The sequence below is a fragment of the Rhincodon typus genome, chromosome 8, assembly GCF_021869965.1.
Source record: "Rhincodon typus isolate 14 chromosome 8, sRhiTyp1.1, whole genome shotgun sequence".
Classification (NCBI taxonomy): Eukaryota; Metazoa; Chordata; class Chondrichthyes; order Orectolobiformes; family Rhincodontidae; genus Rhincodon; species Rhincodon typus.
This window is the reverse complement of record NC_063339.1, coordinates 80986038-80996435: the sequence shown is the minus strand read 5'-3', so window position 1 is coordinate 80996435 and position 10398 is coordinate 80986038. Positions and strand designations below refer to the sequence as shown.

Below are 10398 nucleotides of genomic sequence, written 5' to 3'. Positions count from 1 at the left end.
AGGAAATAGCAAGGTAGATAACCAAAAGTTTGTCAAGAGTGCAAACGAGGAAAATGAGAGAGACGGCCAAAAAAAAATTGGCAGACAATTCTAGGTCTTAGAGTCCAAGCAGCTGAAGGCGCCACCACCGTTGGTGGAGAGATTAATATTGAGAAGCATAAGAGGCCAGAATTGGAAGAGCTCAGAGATTTCAGACGGCTGTTGGGCTGAAGGAGATTACAGATACAGAGCAGTAAGGCAATGGAAATATCTGAAAACAAGGATGAGAATTTTAAATCTAAGGCCTTGCTTGACAGGTAGCCAATATAGGCCAGCCAGCACTGAGCGAAGGGGTTTGCTGCAGGTTAGGACATGACCGGCAGTATTCTGGAAGATGTCAAGTTTACAGAGAGTCAAATCAGGAGTACATTGGGAACATCACGTCATGGGGTGACAAAGACACTGGTCTTGAGACAAGTGGTGAGCATCCATCTGACGTTTCTTTGCCTACAAATTAAAAAGCATTTCCCCTGGTCTTTCTAAATGTGCTAATATTATTGAAAATAGAATCTGGTCATTTACAATTAGTCTGTCCCAGAACAGAAATACAAAAGTCAGGAATTCCTGCTCCTGACCAATATCCGTTATAAGTGCACTTCTGTAAAGTGGTTTACAATGGGGTCCAGAATTCAGCACCTCATATGGTTACACAGTCTGTTTATATACAAATAAAAGCAAAATATTGCAGATGTTGGAAACTTGAAATAAAATCAAAGTACTGAAAAAAAAACTCTGCAGGTCTTGCAGCATCTGTAGAGAGAGAAATAGGATCAAACATTTCAAGCAATATGACACTTCTAAAATTGCAAATTTAAATAACAGTTTTAATTGAGAGTAAAACGGGGATCTGACAAATTAATTCTCAATTAGTCAGACCCAGTTTGAAGTGCATACAATTTATAAGTTACTGAAGAGTGGCCTGTGCTTCTGGAGCCAAAGCTCTGGACTCAAATACACCATGAAACATGAAACTAATTTTTAAACAGCAACTTTCCAGAAATGTGGAAGTCTTTTCTGAAGTACCTTTCTACTTCAACAACATCAGGCCTCTAGCAATACTTCCTGCAACTCTATTCTCGAGTAGAGAAAACCACCTGAGTTCTGTTACTTCAAATGCCCCCCATAATCAATAAGCAGAAGTGCAGAGATCTACGGGTCAAAAAAAAGGCCTTTAAGCTCTGAACAGTCACCTACACTTGAAACATTAGCTTGCTGTCTCTCCATGGATGCCGCCTGACCTGCTGTGATTTCCAGCATTTTTGTTTTAAGTACAGATTTCAGCATCTGCAGTATTTTGCTCCTTCAGCTCATCACATCTGTACCGGTCAAAAACAACCTCATTATTCTAATTTCATTTGCCAGCATTGGTCCATAGCCTTGTATGCCTTGGCATCACAAGTGCACATCTAACTATTACTTAAATGTTACAAGGGGTTCTGCCTTTACCACCCCCATGGGCAGTGAGTTCAAAATTCTCACCATCCTCTGGATGAAAAACTAAACTTTTTGCCTCTTAACTTAAATCTATGCCCCTCATAATTTTATACATCACAATCATTTTCCTTCTCAATCTCCTCCGCACTAAGGGAAACAACACCAGTCTGTCCAGTCACTCTTTCATAACTGAAACTCTACAGCCCAGAAAACATCCTGGTAAATCTACACTGCATCCTCTCCAGTGCTAACCCAACCCTCCTGTAATTTGAATTCCAGAAACTACACATAATACTCTATGTGTGGCCTAAACAATGTCTTATACAGATCCTGCATAACTTCCCTACTCCTCATATCAACTTAAAATCTGATACCACTAACTCTTAAAAGTGACAATCCTGTACATACAATTCTACCTCATCACACACTGCCGCACGGAAATTTTTGCTACATTCAGTTAAGCTTCAATCAGGAACTTAAACATGCTTTACAAGAGATTTACTGTAACAGGAATGTACTGCAGCATGCTCTCACTGTGCAACACATGATTAGTGCCAAAACTAATCCAAAGCTCATTTGCCTAAGTAAATTCAACATTTAACTGTTGAGAAAATATTACTGTCCACAAATAAACAAACAGACTTCAAAATTAATTGGTAGAAGGAATACAAAGAAGCTGAGAATTTTTACCCAGAGTGTGCTGGGTTCAGAACCCACTATTTGAAAAGATTTTGGAATGAGAAACCCTCTGTGTATTTAAAAAATTATGAGGTTATGTACTTGAGGTGCCATACCTTACAGGCTGGAAGGCTGGACAAGGCATGATAACCATTTTTTTGACCAGTAAGGGCATGTGGAGACAAATGGCCTTCTTCAGGCACTGTGGTACCAAGATTGCTTCTACAGCATTACTCCAAATATAATCGTGCAATATTAAACATGAAGCATGCATTGGCCCATTTGACAAAGACATTATGTTTCTGTTCAAACAACGTAAACGACCAGAAGGCTTCAAAAATAAAGTGACATTTCCCCCCAACCTTATAGGAGCTAACAGAAGAGCAGCTTTAATAAGCTTGTAACAAATCATCGACTACGATGTATTCACTTACCCTGTAATAGACACAGCACACGTTCACTGATACGGCAGGAAGAAAAAGTTCAAACACCTGAAGGGGAGAAACAAACATTGAAGGCATCAAAATTAATGGGTATCCACTGTTGCAAAAACATTAGTTAGTCCAGTCTTTTGGCATTTTGGAATCTGCAATCATTGAGCACCATATTGTTCCCCTGCCGTTGGAACAATATGTCAGCTGAATTCTACTGAAACAGTACATGCCATTTTAGAGTTTGAAAATAATCATCACAGGGAGAAAAACAATTTTCAGCAACGTTAATAATTTATTCTTCTTAAGATGCAATAGCAAACACAGGATTTGAACCTCATACCTCCTACTATTAGAGTCACTCAACTAGTGTACATCACCCGTCATATCTCTTTCCATCCCAAACTGTTTGTACCAACCTTCTGGTGCACTTCCAGGGGGTCAAGGTTCATAAGTATGTTTTCATTTAAAATGAAAAATTGTGGCTAATTTCATACACATTTACACTTTACAATTCATACTTCACCTTATGAAATTCCAGTGAATAATGCAAATCTTATCCAATTAAAAATGAAGGAATCCCCATTTAGAATGGAGACAAGGAGGCATTTCACCCTCGAAGGTTGTCAGTCTTTGGGATTCTCCTCCTCGGACCTCACTACATGAAGGACGTGATAGCACCACAGGGGGTACAGAGGCGAGTCATCAGTTTTTGCCTGGGATGGAGCAATTGAACTATAAGGAAAGATTAGAACTTGGATTGTTTGCTTTAGAGCAGAGGAGGCTGAGGGGAGGCATGATTGAGGTGCATAAGATTATGAGGGGTATTGAGAGGGTGAATAAAGAGCAGCTGTTCATCTTGGTTAAGGGGTCAATCATGAGGAGAGGTGAAAGATAGTAGGAACTGACGATGCTGGAGAATCTGAGATAACAAGGTGTAGAGCTGGATGAACACAGCAGGCCAAGCAGCATCAGAGGAGCAGGAAAGCTGACGTTTAGGGTCTGGACCCTTCTTCAGAAATGGGGGAGGGGAAGTGGATTCTGAAATAAATAGAGAGAGGGGGGGAGGCGTAAGTAAGATGGATAAAGGAGCAGATAGGTGGAGAGGAGACGGACAGGTCAAGAGGCGGGGATGGAGCCAGTAAAGGTGAGTGTAGGTGGGGGTTGGTCAGTCCAGGGAAGACGGACAGGTCAAGGAGGCGGGGATGAGGCTGGTAGGTAGGAGGTGGGGGTGGGGGTTGAGGTGGGAGGGGTGGATAGGTGGGAGAAAGGACAGACAGGTTAGGAAGGCGGGGACGAGCTGGGCTAGTTTTGGGATGCGGTCAGGGGCGGGGAGATTTTGAAGCTTGTGAAGTCCACATTGATACCATTGGGCTGCAGGGTTCCCAAGCGAAATATGAGGTGCTGTTCCTGCAACCTTCGGGTGGCATCGTTGTGGCACTGGAAGCTGCCCAGGATGGACATGTCGTCCAAGGAGTGAGAGGGGGAGTTGAAGTGGTTCACGACTGGGAAGTGCAGTCGTTTGTCGCGAACCGAGCATAGGTGTTCCACAAAGCAGTCTCCAAGCCTCCGCTTGGTTTCCCCAATCTACAGGAAGCCACATCGGAAACAGCGGATACAGTATACCACATCAGCAAACGTGCAGGTGAACATCTGTTTGATGTGGAAGGTTTTCTTGGGGCCTGGGATGGGGGTGAGGGGGGAGGTGTAGGGGCAAGTGTAGCACTTCCTGCAGTGGTGGAGCTGGTGGGGAGTGTGGAACGGACAAGGGAGTCACGGAAAGTGTGGTCCCTCCGGAAGGCAGATTACGCAGGGGGAAAAAATGTCTTTGGTAGTGGGGTCAGATTGCAGATGGCGGAAGTGCTGGAGGATGGTGCGTTGGATCCGGAGGTTGGTGGGGTGGTACGTGAGGACGAGGGGAATTCTGTTTTGGTTGTTATTGCAGGGAGGGGGTGTGAGGGATGAGTTGTGGGAAACGCGAGAGACGCGGTCGAGGGCGTTTTTTACCACTGTGGAGGGGAAGTTGCGGTCCTTGAAAAACGAGGACATCTGGGATGTCCGTGAGTGGAATGCCTCATCTCGGGAGCAGATGCGGCAGAGGCGAAGGAATTGGGAATAAGGGATGGCATTTTTGCAAGAAGGTGGGTGAGAGGAGGTGTATTCTAGGTAGCTGTGGGAGTCGGTAGGCTTGAAATGGATATCAGTTTCCAGGTGGTTGCCAGAGATTTATCATGAGGAGGGATCATTTTAGAGTAAGAAGCAGGAGATTCAGAAGGGATCAAAGGTGGGATGCACTGCTTGGGAAGGCAGTGGAGGCCAGAAACCTTACAACTTTAAAAAAATGGATGAGCACTTGAAATGTCATAACATTCAAGGATATGAGACAGGTGCAGGAAATTGGGATTAGCGCACCTTTAGTGGTATTTATTGTCAGTGCAGGCTTGGGCTGAAGGTGTTATCTGCACTCTGTGAAGCTATGACTATGTCTCTGCACAACAATGCACGCTAGGTCACTGAATGTATTCAAGGCAGAATTAACTCGTTAAGTTAACACTTGCAACATCTGCAAGGGAGTCAAGGGGTACTTGGGAAGCAGGGGCTGATGTTGGGCTTACGGCCACAATCAGACTGGCCATGATCTTCTTGAAGGACAGAGCAGGCTCAATGGATCAAATGGCTTACTCCTGCTCCTATTTCTTACAATCATGCTCTTTGCCAAGTAGGCAACACTGGCAAGGGAGGGTTTATATTTACCCCCAATAGCCGTGGGAGTGTCAAGAGTCAATTGTGAACATGTTAGATTAGGTCCTGATAATATTAATTAAGCAACTGAATTTTAACAACAATGCATTTCATTGCCATCCTTGCACTCACCCACACAAGCTACCTCAGGCTCTCATTTGTCTTCCATTCTCCACATTATTTTATTGAAATTATAATTCCCACTGATCTAGCTTGGAGACACACTGCACTCATCCAGATACCAACCCTATTCACATACACGAGCTCCACTTCTCCATTTTTTGAACAGAACTAACGTGAGAACCGGGTTCTCTTTCAGGTGGTTATTAACACAGCACAGCACTGTTGGAACAACAGGTGTGTTCTCCCGTAGGTGTCTTAGTCAATATTCACTCCTCTGGAATAACGCAAACTGAAGCTGTGGTTATGTGATAGAACATAGAACATAGAACATTACAGAGCAGTACAGGTCCTTCGGCCCTCGATGTTGCGCCGACCTGTGAAACCAATCTGAAGCCCATCTAACCTGCACTATTCCATTATCATCCATATGTTTATCCAATGACCATTTAAATGCCCTTAAATTTGGCGAGTCTACTACTTTTGCAGGATATTCATACGTGGAGTTCTGTTGGGTGAAAACCGATTGGCCTTGAATGTCAGGGACAGGTCTTCAAAGTAATGGCTCTAAAGTTCTTTGGCACAACATAAAACAAATTCCTTATGAACTCCAACAAGTTTCATGCTTCCAATTACCAGCAAATAATTTTCCCCTTTAATTCCCCCAATTCTTTGTAATGTTAATCTCCCTTGTCAATCTAATTTTCACTCAGCTGGTTTATTGCTACTCCCGGAATCATCAACCTAGCTTTCCTCACCCCTTCCTCCCCTTCTCACAACCCCAATACCCAGACCTCCCGAATTAACATGCAGACTCACAGAGGCTGCTAAGCCAGAAATAATAAAGAAAGTACACTCGCTGTTCCCTCCTCAACCTGGCCAAAGTAACATTTACTGTACTCATGTCAGTACGTGTGACAATAAAGCGATTTCATTCATTCATTATAATAGTACTGGGGTAGCATGCTGGTTATTACATGGGAGCTATAAACTAAAACAGTTTGGATTGAGAGCTTCTTGCTCAGAGACAGAGACATTACCACTACTGCACAAGACCCCCACAACGAAAACCGCAACAGTTAAATTTAGATTTGAAATTTTCTCAAAGAATTCAGACACCATAATGAATTCAAATCAACTTGGTCTCTCAGGGTAGCCTAAGAAGCAGATAAATAAACCACTCAACAAGCTTCGTCTGCTCTGGTCTGGTTCTTTACCAAGTTGATGACAGCTCAAGCAGCGAGTGGCATCCTATTGTTAAAAATCAATGCTCTTGGCTACATGGAATCTTAATCTAATTGAATCAACATTGACTGGATATCAGTTCTTGGGACTGCCTACTTGTAATGTTAAACACTGAAGTAGGTTGTATATTTACTCATTAGGCCAATGGAAAAGTCATAGCAGTGAAAAAGATTTGCTGAATTTATCTGCAACTGACTCAGAATTATCTAACAATATTGCAAAATCACAAATCGTCAATATATTAACTGCAAGGTCGCTGCGACAATATTGGTAGATTCCTACCTATAAACAGATCATATTTACATTCCTCACTTTGCACAAAATTTCTACCTTCAACACCAAATGCATGAGTAGCTTTACAAACAGAAACAATTCATTATCAAAACGCTGATATATCAGTCACACAAATCCCAGACTCTGTTACAACCTTTATTTCCAAGCTTCCCACTGGACTGATAAATGTGCTTTTTCCTGACCGTCCCTCAAATATACCAACTCCTTCAGAAGGCCATAGCTCTGCAAAATCTTAATCACTCTCTGGTAACACCATCCATTTTACTTTGAAAGTTACACGCTGAGACTATTACACTGTGGATGCATCACAGCAAAGACTCATCCAGGTATAAATTGCCTGCAAGTTTCCCAGACAGGTTATCAAGGAGAAACTCAGATGGTCTGTGCGACTTTGAACATTTTTAAGGCAGAAGTAGACAGATCATTGTGAGGCAAGAAAATCAAAGGTTAAAAGGGTTCAGGTGGGAATATGAAAATCAAAACACAATCAGGTCAGCCAATGAAGGTTAGGCATGCTTGAGGGGCTGAATGGCCTATTTCTGTTCCGAGTTCGGACTGATTTTTTTTCCTTATTATGCTGGACTTCTACAAGCAACAACAGAAAGCTTTTCATTGCTCTTGACCCTATTTAACTCAGGACAAACCAGAAGAATCAAAACTCGGATCTGCCTACTTCCACTTTTTTTTTTAAAAGCTTCAGGGTGTTGACCTGTCACCACCTCCACACCCACTCTGTAGAGTTTTTCATTATTCAGAATTGTAACACGCACTGTAAATAAGTAACAAAACTTGGAGCACCATTTCCTGCACAATAGATCAAAGGCTAATAACGCACTGAATGATTAAACAAGTCAGAAGGTGCTGACCTTCAATTTCCAAATCAGGAACATTTTGTTTAAGCATAATCCCAGGGTTCACCAAATAGATCAAAAAGTATTAAGGGTTCAATGTTACATTCAGAAGTTCACCCAACTAGCAAAAAGTATAGCTGCAATTTATTCCTGAGCATTCTGCAGTTTATAGATGTAACAGGGAATTTATGTTAAAATCTGACATAAAAGTTGAAGACGCACTAGTCACCCAACTATTTATCCCTGACTATTTTTAAACTTCTACTGTCAATTGTTAAGCCACTGCAATCCACGGTTGTAGTCAATTTTTACATGCTCTTGTAAATTATAATCATCTGCAAACAGTACTTGTCCTCTCTTGGTCTATGGGTTCTTTTTTTTATTCATCAGTTTGTAAGAGCTTTGGACTGAAATACAACACTCAATACAAATGATAATAAAACTAATAACTCCCAGAGTTTCACAAGTAACAGCAAGACTCTACGTTCACATTATTTTTACAGATCTGACAACAACCAGCCGAGAACAAAACTTGCTATATTTAAAAAAGAGGAAGATGAAATAAAAACATCTGTTTCTAGTTTAAAATGTAAACAATCTCCATCCCAAAGGGAACAACACTGATAACTCAAAATTCACAATTTTAGTTTGCACTAGTCACAACTGTTTATCCTTGATTATTTTTAAACTTCTACTGTCAATTGTTAAGCCACGGCAATCCACGGTTGCAGTCAATATTTACATTATTACAAGGCTAAACATAATTAATCTAATTTGTTGAGCATTTCACAGATGTTCCCTAGTGTGCTTACTTCCTTTCACGATAAACTCATTTAGGAAAGGACGGTTATAAAAATGATGACAGGTCTGACAAACACAGGCTGATCAATTTAAACGTAGTTTTGAAAAAATACACTACATGCCAATACAGGGGTCAAAACATACACAAGATTTTTCTACTAGTTAGTCCAACTTAGACACAAGCTCATTCAAGCCCTTGGGCTTATTCTGCTATTCAATTACTATACTTCAGCCTCACTGTGTGTTCATCCACTGAATGACTGAACCACACATGACAAGTTTTAGTCTCCAGTTTGCACTGTCAACTCTCGGCCAGGGAGACGACAAAGGTTCTGCAATTTGTCTCAATACTCTCAAAGTTGGGGTAACAATCAGGTAGACTACTGCTGACTACTGCCTAATGATGATTGTGAATGGATTAGTATGGATGTTGTTGAAGGAGAAACGACCAGGTTGCAAACATCCACCCTAGGCCGATCAAGCCAACAACATTCAAGGGGTCATCAGTGATCAGCAGCAACACTGAAATCATCTGAGTAGCTAACACACTTGAATCCATTACTCAACAGAGATAATCATTTCGGAAGGGGTTGGGCAGAAGAAAACTGGCAATAAAACAACACTGCTTCCTGAAATGACAGCCAGCCCTGTAATGATAAAATGGGCTTTAAGGTTTCGATTGCGCCAGATAGATGTTAGAGGCAGGGTGCTGAGGTGACAGTCAAGGCCCCAGCAACAAGGCACGAGGTTAGATTCATAACACAAAAGTCAGGCCATCCAGGCTAAGGGCCAAAGACTCTCCCTGCCTCAGCTGGGGGTCAAAGTGCCAGGAGTGGTCAGGGAGGGGTCAAAGTGCCAGGAGTGGTCAGGGAGGGGTCAAAGTGCCAGGAGAGGCAAACGCCACCCACACTAGGAATCCAAAGGAGGTAACAAATGTCTGAGTACAAACATACACAGCCAGTGTAACGAGAGATGGCTTTAAGCAGACTGAGTGCGGGCAGTGTCGTGCTCAGCCCGGGGTTGCCCTCCGATGGGGGAAACAGCCCCTGCCTCCTAGCTTAGCCCCTTTCCCAGTCCCTCCCCCGGGCCTCGGGGACACACACCTTACCTCAGCCGGTTGGAGGAAGGGTGGGTGAATGACACTCCGTCTCCTTTATCCAGCGAAACTCTAACAGAAGTCAGCACGAACGATGCTTGAAGCATGAGAAGCAGCCGGATTTGCGGATTGCTAAGGCCCGAAAAAGTGGGTAAAGAGCTGGCGCCAAGCTCCGTCTCTGTCTTTGGGCCCCGCCGGCAACCTCACCTGGCCTCCTTCTGCGCCTGCGCACAGCGCACGCTGCTCCCGCCTACATCGCGCGGCCATTGGCCGAACTCGACGAAACTTTCCGAATCCATTGGTTCAGCATTCTGTCAGTCACATCGCCAGCGACCATCCGGCTTGAGCGGACAGGGGCACGTGGCCTGGAAGCCCGCGCAGGCGCGGAAACTCTTGTTGAGGTGCTGAAACTGGTAAGGGAGTGAAATAAACGAATAGGGAGAGAGAGAGAATAAAGATAAAGAGTGGGGAAGGAATGGGGGGAGGGAGAGAGGGAGGTGGAGGGATGGATGGATGGTGGGGGAGGAAGGGCGGGATGGACGTATGGGGGGATGGATGGATGGAGGGGGGGATGGATGGATGGAGGGGGGGATGGATGGAGGGGGGATGGATGGGGGTGAGGGATGGATGGATGGGGTGAGGGATGGATGGATGGGGTGAGGGATGG

At 43.5% G+C, this 10398-nt stretch overlaps 1 protein-coding gene across 6 annotated transcripts in view; it reads right to left on the bottom strand.

Moving 5' to 3' along the window:
- numb (NUMB endocytic adaptor protein) overlaps positions 1-9937 on the bottom strand; it is a 252505-nt gene extending 242568 nt beyond the window's left edge. For 4 of the 6 annotated variants that reach the window (XM_048599600.1, XM_048599603.1, XM_048599602.1 and 1 more), the window contains exons 1-2: positions 9744-9937; positions 2586-2642 (exon numbers count right to left, since the gene is read on the bottom strand). The gene's annotated coding sequence lies outside the window, so the exon portion shown is untranslated. Of the gene's footprint in view, positions 1-2585; positions 2643-9738 lie in introns of all 6 variants that reach the window. The other 2 variants (XM_048599601.1, XM_048599605.1) reach the window with 1 other exon arrangement.
- Positions 9938-10398: the final 461 nt, after the last annotated feature.